This window comes from Martes martes (genome assembly GCF_963455335.1).
Source record: "Martes martes genome assembly, chromosome: 10".
Lineage (NCBI taxonomy): Eukaryota > Metazoa > Chordata > Mammalia > Carnivora > Mustelidae > Martes > Martes martes.
In genome coordinates this window covers 81,151,766-81,160,757 of record NC_137898.1, presented here as the reverse complement: position 1 = coordinate 81,160,757, position 8,992 = coordinate 81,151,766, and the positions used below count along the sequence as shown (strand labels likewise).

The window sequence follows — 8,992 nt, the reverse complement described above, 5'->3', positions numbered from 1 at the left end:
GGAAGGAACAAGGAGACATTATTTAGAAGGAAAACTTATTCTCTATCCTCTCCTAGAGGGATGAAATCCATTTTCCAAGCCTAATGAGATTGGAGCTGAACATGTTGATTCAGTACTTTTCTCTGTTCTTTGTGGGATTTTATTATCTACAATAAGCTCAGAATATCTACTTCTATAGGTACTCAATTCTGTAAGAGTTAGCCCTCATGGAAAGGCCCATAGTCTTCTGTGGCCTATGGCTCTACAGGAAAATCTATCTACTTTAGGAGAATAAAGTTAGCATATCTTTTTGTCTTCAGACCTATGTCACATTCTCCATCTTGCTTTTACCAGAAGTAATGCTAACATTTTTATATCCATCTCTTTGTCTTTTGTGATTGTCTTTCAATTGGTTGTAAACTGGAAAAACTTGAATGAATTATTTGAATACTTTAAGTGCACAACTTCTGTTGTATTAACTGTGAACTTTAAGAAATGTTCTAATGAACTTGTGGAAAAATACACAGAAAGGCTGATTTGGGTAACATTAATTATTAGGTTTTTGAAAGTTGGTAGACTTACTAATAAGACTTTAATAAAAAGACTTTTACAGTTTGACTTTGAATAAACAAAAAGGTGGTAAAATTTACATATATCTCTAATAAAGCTCATCTTGAACCAAGCAGAACTTCAGTAATTATATTTTTTTTCTTTTATTCTACTTTTCAGTCAGTACTACAAACCAGACCAAGACTTTTTAAAGTTTTAAAGACAGCTGTTTTCTCTGTGCTATCCAGGAGCATAGCAAGTGACCAGTTTTAAATTGTTAAAGCTAAGTACGGGACATACAATACAAGAGTAGTTTTTTTAGATTCTGTTTTCCCTTTCAATGTTCTGAATGGCAATGGCCACTCTGCTCAACCAGCAGCAGTGATTTTGTTTCCAGATTGACAGTCAAACTTACAAAGCACAATAAGCTTCACCAGTGTCAAGTTTACTTATCATCAGTATAAGAAACAAGACAGGCAATACACAATATGCATGGTGATAACATAATGAAGGTCAAAAGTACAGTTTCTGAATATCCCTAAGTCAATTCGTACTTGGAATGCATATGTTACAGAGACCAAGATGCTTGGGGATGGACCAGTTTCAGGGTCTTCTTGGGCTTTTGTAATTTCTTAATCATGTAACTGCCTCAATCATATCTTCTAATCTTCAGTGAAGCTACACCTCACCATTTAAATGTCATTCATAAAAAACAGGTTATCAGTAAACAATATTGACAAGAAATATACATCATCATTTAAAAACACAATATTTATCTTGACTAAAATATATTGTCAATAATTTATTGAATTAGTGTTGCAAGGAGGATTTGAAGTAGTTTATTGGCACATACTGTTTGAATGATAAGATTTCAGAGCTTAAAATTATGTCACTGATAAACCCACTATAGATATTTATTAGTAATTGGATGAGTAAGTTTGGACATCTGTTATTAAACATACACACATGCACTCCCCATTAAAGAAAACCAGATTTAAAAAATAACAAAAACAGGGGTGCCTGGGTGTCTCAGTTGGTAAAGCGACTGCCTTCAGCTCAGGTGATGATCCCAGGGTCCTGGGATTGAGTCCCATGTCAGGCTCCCTGTTCATCAGGGAGTCTCCTTCTCCCTCTGACCTCTCTCTCTCTCTCTTTCTCTCTCAAATAAATAAAATGAAATAAATCTTAAAAAAATAACAAGAACAAAAATCTCTGAATTATCATAAGTCCAAAGGTGGGGGGATCCAACAAATGCTCGAGACTGGATCATTATATCTAAGGAAAACAAGTTTTGTTTTGTTTTGGTTTGGTTTTGGTTTTTCTCTTCCCTGAAGAAAGAACTGGAATGATAATGATTTGAAAACTTTCTTTAGTCTTCTTATCAGTTGAAAAGAACTGGTGAGTGAAAAAAAAAAAAAAAAAGAAAGAAAGAAAGAAAGAAGGTGACTATAGTAAAGTTGGATAAAGAGTAGATTTCTTCCTGGGGAAAGCTGAGATCTTATAACATATGTAAATACATACGAAGGTGAAATTATTTTAAAAGCCAAGAAAATGTAGCTGTAAAGTATAGAGAAATCACTGAGTGTAACTATTTTTAAAATAGGCCTTAGAAAATGGGGATAAGCTTTAGTTATTATTAGATCACAGTCATGACTAAGAGAAATCTGACAGAGCTGGCAAAGATCATAGAAAGTGGACTAGAAGGACCCTCAGAGGAAGCCAATGCTCTCGAAACTTTTGAGATGTGACCTTTTAAAGCTGTGGACAGAGTCCACTCTAAGAGCAATTGAAATGCCAATCTATAAAGTTTAAAACAGCTATTCTAAGATGTTAATGACACTGGGTAGGTTTGGGATACAAATAGTAGGAAGACTAGTATAAAATACTCTAAAAAGTTTCTGAGTGAGTTTGAAGGTGACATCATAGTTAATATAGATAGGGGTTATGTTCTTTGAGAGAATATGTCTTAAAACTGATGTAGCTGGGGCTCTAATTGAAGATAAAACAATAATAACAAAAGAAAGGTTGATAAAGAGAAAACATGCGGACAAACAAATAGGGAACAAGACTGGATTAGATGTTCATTTGATGGGAAAACATAATCCGATGGGATATCAAATAAGTATAATATTTTTTATAAAACTTTAAAGATACACAGAATTTATTCATTTGTTAACTTTCATTATGAGAAACTCAACAAAAACTAAAGGGAACATGTTACAAAGGCAAATATTTGAGTCACTAAGCAAATAAAAATTGAAAGGAAAACAGAAGGCACTCAATGCCAACAAACACATTAGCTGACATGTTTTAGATTGAATGTAAATTTAGCTTGAAGAAAGTGATTAAGCTTTTCAAACTTAATAGACCTCTCTTTGAAAACAAACAAACAAACAAACAATGGAAACATTAGAGTCTTATCTTATCTCAGTACTGATGTAAAGAGATGACAGAAATTTTACTTTAGGTCTAGAAATTTAAAGTCTGAGGAGAGGTAATGCCCTCAGGATCCTTTAGTAGAGCAATTAGTCCTAAATAAAGTTGAGGATATATAGGCTTCAGAGACAGTGACAGTTAACTTAATTTTCCTTCAAAGATGGTGCCTCAGGTGCAGGGGAGGCTTATCCTAGAGGCAGCTTTCACTGCTACAAATAATCCCATAGCAAAAGTGAATTTCAAAGAGGCAGATACTATGGTATTAAATTTTTTAAATGTTCAAGTAAGAAAGAAGATGTATGACACTAGATAAAATTACACACTCAAAATACCATTATAGTACCAAAAACAAAGGGTTCAAAAGGAATTAAAATTAGGAAATTTTACTTATTATAAATGTGAAAAAGTATTTCAAATACAATCTGGTGACATGCTAGCCACTGCCTAATTTTTTGTTAGAACAGAAAATCTCTAAGTAATATTCATTCTCTGAAACAAGAAGTATTACTTTTAGGTGTACCTTCTTCCCATTTGGGAAAAAACAAGGACAACATTAACTTCTTTGGGGGGCATCTCTACCAATTTTAAGTTCAAAGATAGTAAACTCGACAACTAGCATTGATCTAACTGATGAGACTTAATGAGTCTGGTTTCTCCAACTAACTTTCTCTTAAAAATCTTTGAGTTCCTCCTATATTCTTGGAGGTGAAAGACAACATTTGGAACCACTCATATCATAGTCTGTGAAATGTCTCCCAATACAGCAACCAAAGAAGGTGTTTTGTTTGTGTTTGTTTAACTACTCTTCACTGGTTTGTGTTGCATTTTCTCCCAATACCTCTAGTTTAAATTTCCCAAATTTGATTTACATTGTAGCTTAAGCTTCTTAAGCCTAAACTGTATCATAAAGCACTATGTGAAGTAGCTTGACTTCAAATGTAGTCATATTCTAAAAGGTGCTCAGGAAGGAAAGATGGAGCTGAAAACAGCTGGCAAATCAAGCCATTGTATTATTTCATATTTCATAATTAATAATTATTAAGTTTTGTGAGAGTTGTCAAACACACTATAACTTGTTAAACTGATGGAAAATTTAATGTATTTAATTTCTACATGTTTAACAACAGCATGCTTTTTGAATTCACTCAGTTTTAGAACAGATCATTTGAAAGGACAAAATTTAAAGGATAGTACTTAATTGTTTTATGACCATACTTCCATTTCAAATAGATCATTCATATAGGGCCTTGTGCCATAGAAAGCATTTTCAAACAAATTTATCAATTTCACAGTATCTGTATAAATCATTGAATATTTTTACCTTTTCTTAAAAAGATGAGTACATTGACTAGTAAAATTAAGGAACTCGCCAACCCTTCCTTGTTAATGAATGGTGAAGTTAATATTTGAAATCTAGTCTTGTGGGTCCACAAAGTAAATTTATGATTAATTAGAAGTATGGTAAGTGTCTTCCTTCTTTCCTTCTAATGTTTAAGTTGTTATTGATAATATATCATGTAGGAATGATGATTTTTCAAAATGATGACCCAAAACCACTCTTGGGGAAGATTTGGAATTTAAGTTTAGGCATTCATAACATTAGAAATTATTTACTTGTACCCGGGGACATTTGATCTTTCAAAAATATGTATAATGTTAAAGATCAACATCTGAAATACCCACATTAAAATCCTTCAATAACATTCAATTTTACTAAGAATAATATCTAAAACCCTTAATATCATCTCTAAAACTTTATTTTAGATCTCTGCCTATCTGTATTAATTAGGGATAGCTTTGACAATTAAAGCAGAAAAATCCCAAAGTAATGACCTTAATGAATGACAAAGTATTTATCTCTCACTTAAAAATCCCAAGGTAAGTAGCACAGGGTTGGTATGACAGATGTGTGAATTTATTAGCAACACCTGTTCCTTCTAGCTCACCTCTCTGCCATCTCTTGATGACCCAAAATCAGTGCTAGAGTTTCTTATTTTTAAGACAGCAGAGTGGAATGATATGTCAAGAAAAAATCTGGATTCTGTCACTAGAGGAGAATAAGAATATTTGAGGACAACTAGAAGCCACAATTTCTATTAACCACTCATATCACTCTGCCTCTTAATCACTGCTTCCCCTCCATTCTGCCCTTCTTCCAGTTCCTGGAGCCCATTCTCTTATTGTCTTGGCTTTCCCAGCACTGCTTAAACACACATCCTCCATTATACACATGATTTGTTTTTATTCATCTTTTTAATAACAGTGAAATAATCATTTTGCTGCTTTTGATATCATTTTGATATATTTTATATCCTTTTTGATATTTGACCATTTAATGTAACATTTCAACTTACCGCCCAGGCATTCACTTTTATGTGCACCTTTTTCCTGTTTTTTTGTAGCATTTATCAGTTTCTAATTACGGATTCAAATGATAAGTAGATATAGACATAGATATATTTCTCTATGGGTCAGGGAAGAAATAGGGAGAAGTACAAATATAGGTCTAAATATGTTCACATAAACACAGACTGTTAGTGTAGAAGTCAATTTTGAAGATGATTTAATCTGTTACTCTGTTTTGTTTTGTTTTCGCTAAAGGAGTTTGAGTAAAGAGAGACTGCATTCAACTGGGGCCATAAATACAGGTAGGTGTGAGCGCACACACACACACACACACACACTTGCTTAGCCATGGTCAGAGAACATCAGCTTTCTCCACCAATTCCTCAAAATCAATTCCCTTGGGGCAAGGTAAAGAGGACAGGGAGATACTTGCATATGCAGTACGCCCATTACCCTGGAGGAAGACATTTTCTTTATTATTCAGTACAATTATCATGCCTTTACTTTGCTCCAGAGGGAGACAGTATTTTTTTTTTCCCCAGACTGCTCTCTATACAGATATCCTTGAAAAAATAGTTTTCAACAAAGGGAAATCAATGGCTATGTCACAAGATGAGAAACCCATTGGAGAATTATCTCACATCAGTATGCAAAGATGCTGAGTAAAAGCCTAAGCAGCAAATAAAATATAATGTATCCAAATAAATCAAATAACTGAACATAGGAAATATCTAAATTTAAGAGCTTTATATTTAAAAAGGCAAACAACATGAAAGAGTGATAAAATATATAATGAGGTGGGATTAGTGGATACTTTCTCTTATGGAAACCAATATGAGAGTTTAGAAGTTTAGCAGACAATTGTTTTGTCTACCTAACACTTCTACCATCACTGGGAATTTTAATCCCTTCTTTCTCATCTTCCATTGCAGGCACATGTGGATCAAGAAACCTGTCACATTCTTGTATGACTCCTTATTACCAGGCTATAGGTGATCGTAGATGCCCAGTAATTGAGTCTTGAGCTTGAGCATTTGTCCTTTCCAAAGACCCTCTACTCTAGCTATCAGAGGCTAACAAGTAACAAGTAACTATTTACCACAGAGCAGTATGTTTTGAACAATGAGGACTGACTGTAAGCATTTGTACCTATCAATTAGAAATGAACCAGCTCTATAGAGAATGTTGTTTCAATAGGTAATGTAGTGTCTGACTCCAATTTTGATGTTTGACTGCTAACATCTTATTCCTTCTTCTTCACTTGCCCTACATCTGGGTAAACCGCATTTGAGCAATCTGATAGGAGCATCCATTGTACACTCCCTTGATGTTGTGGAGATTTTCAACCCCACAAAATCCAGCCCCATGTGGGAACCCTAAACCCAGCAACCGCTGCACTCTAATGGCAATACAAACTGAATCCATTTTGGACCTCCTTTTGCTCAAGCCAGATGCTACCTGTCCTATTCTCCTAGAACATCTCAAAAGATATCTTTTGGAACTCTCTCGACAAGTGTATGATGTCACCAGTAAGGACTTTTCTACCAATCTTGGGATAGAAGCTGATCCTGTCCTCCTCCTGGTAATTGCAAAACACAGGAGAATGGTAAAAATACAAGCCATATTACTAGAGGTTAAGGATAAAGTAGGTACTGAAAAAGTAAAGACAGTAAAGAGAATTCTGGAGCAGATTATGAGATGAAGAATAGGAAAAATGGAGCAACATTTGTTGAAGGAGTAGGCATGTTACAGGGATGTGTTTTAAGATGGGGAAATTATAAAGAAAATCCTTCTGAAAAAGCAGTGATTATAAAAGTTATTTCTGACACATGACATTTAATATATAATTTCTATCTTATAAAACACATGGAATTTTTTTAAAAAGTTAGCAGGCGACGAAGATGGCGGAGAGCAGCGGTCGCACCCCCAAGAGCAGCGATAGCGGCGCGGGGACAGGGGCGGTGTCGGCAGAGCAGGTGATCGCTGGCTTCAACCGCCTTCGGCAGGAGCAGCGGGGCTGGCGTCCAAAGCCGCCGAGCTGGAGATGGAGCTGAACGAGCAAAGCCTGGTGATCGACACCTTGAAGGAGGTGGATGAGGCCTGCAAGTGCTACCGCATGGTGGGAGGCGTGCTGGTGGAGCGGACGGTCAAAGAGGTGCTGCCGGCCCTGGAGAACAACAAGGAGCAGATACAGAAGATCACTGAGGCACTCACACGGCAGCTTCAGGCAAAGGGAAGAGAATTAAATGAATTCCGGGAAAAGCACAACCTTCGTCTCGTGGGGGAAGATGAGAAGCCGGCAGCCAAGGAGAGCTCGGAAGGGGCCGGGGCTAAGTCCAGCTCAGCCGGAGTGTTGGTCTCCTAGGGACCAAGACCTTTGCATTTTTTTCTACCCTGACTCCCACTTCTCCTAATTTCTCTTTATTCTTATTTTTATTATTTTCTCTGCTATTGTAATATTTTTTTTTTGTTAATTAAATGTTTTGGTCAGAAAAAAACAATCACTTGTAGAAAAGCTTTACATCCTGAAATCTTGAATATAGTTCTATTTTGGCATAGTTGTTTTGGGTTTTCTTTTGCTTGGTTACTGGCTTTCTTGCTTTTGTTTTATTTTTTGGTTTTTATGAAGTGCTCAAAATGCTTCATTTCTATGGTTTCCCTAGACATCATCTTCTAAAATTTGCTTCCTTAAATTGGGTATTTCACAGGCAATTTGCACTTATTCAGCAACTGCAGGCCTGTACAGCATTTCCATAAACCGACCTCTTTTTGAAATCAGAGGGAATTAAATACCTAAGGTGCAAATGCAGGACTGTGAAAGTGTATCAAGATTAGTGATCATGATTTTCACAATTCTACCCTTGTATTCATATTTCTCATAGGGAAATTTTTTAAATTGGCATTAATTGCAAAATCATCATCCAAATTGACATCTGGATAAAGAACAGTATTAAAATTAAATGATGAATGCACTCATTTGTGCTTGTGGTAATGAAATCTTGTAGGTGGTTATATTTGAAATAAGTTTTATATTTTGCCTGAAAAAAAGAAAAATTAAATCTTTGGTTTAGTATTTTGAAATGATGACAATGACTTCACATTCTGGGCTTTTCAGATAGAAGAAAAAAAAACCAAAATGATTTAGATGAGGATTCCTAAAACAAATATTAAAAGCTTATTTATGAATACTCTAATTTTATATCTATAAAATAATTAAAAATCATGAATTCTGTGTTTTGCCTTGATCAGGTTTGTTTCAAATTATGTTTCTGCCCATCCTAGACTGTTTGAATAGAGTATCAGAGAATTGAAAAAAAGCACTGATCATATGTGGTTTTATAAACTTCCAAATAAGTAGTAGAAGAAATACGATTATTATTAAGGAGAATTTGAAATCTAATTGATGCAAATTATTCTCCAGAGACCATTAGGTTATCTGCAGGATACAAGATTTTAAAAATAATTAAGTAGTGAAAACCACAAAAATGTTTAATCAGTGTAACCACACGCCAAAATTAACTTTTAATCACTTTTATCAAGTGATTGGGTCTTGGGAATAATAGGTACAAATGCAGGATAAAAAATAACATGTTAAAAATAAAAAGTAGTACAGACATGTTTAAGTAAGAGCAATGAATTTTTGAAAAATTTTTATAATTATGCTTTAAAGGGTATCATACAT

At 34.7% G+C, this 8,992-nt stretch overlaps 1 pseudogene across 1 annotated transcript; it reads left to right on the top strand.

Moving 5' to 3' along the window:
• The first annotated feature begins 7,211 nt into the window (after window positions 1-7,211).
• LOC308350192 (prefoldin subunit 2-like) lies at window positions 7,212-7,675 on the top strand (annotated as a pseudogene). The gene has a single exon. The product of its transcript is annotated as a prefoldin subunit 2-like (transcript).
• The last annotated feature ends 1,317 nt before the right edge of the window (window positions 7,676-8,992 follow it).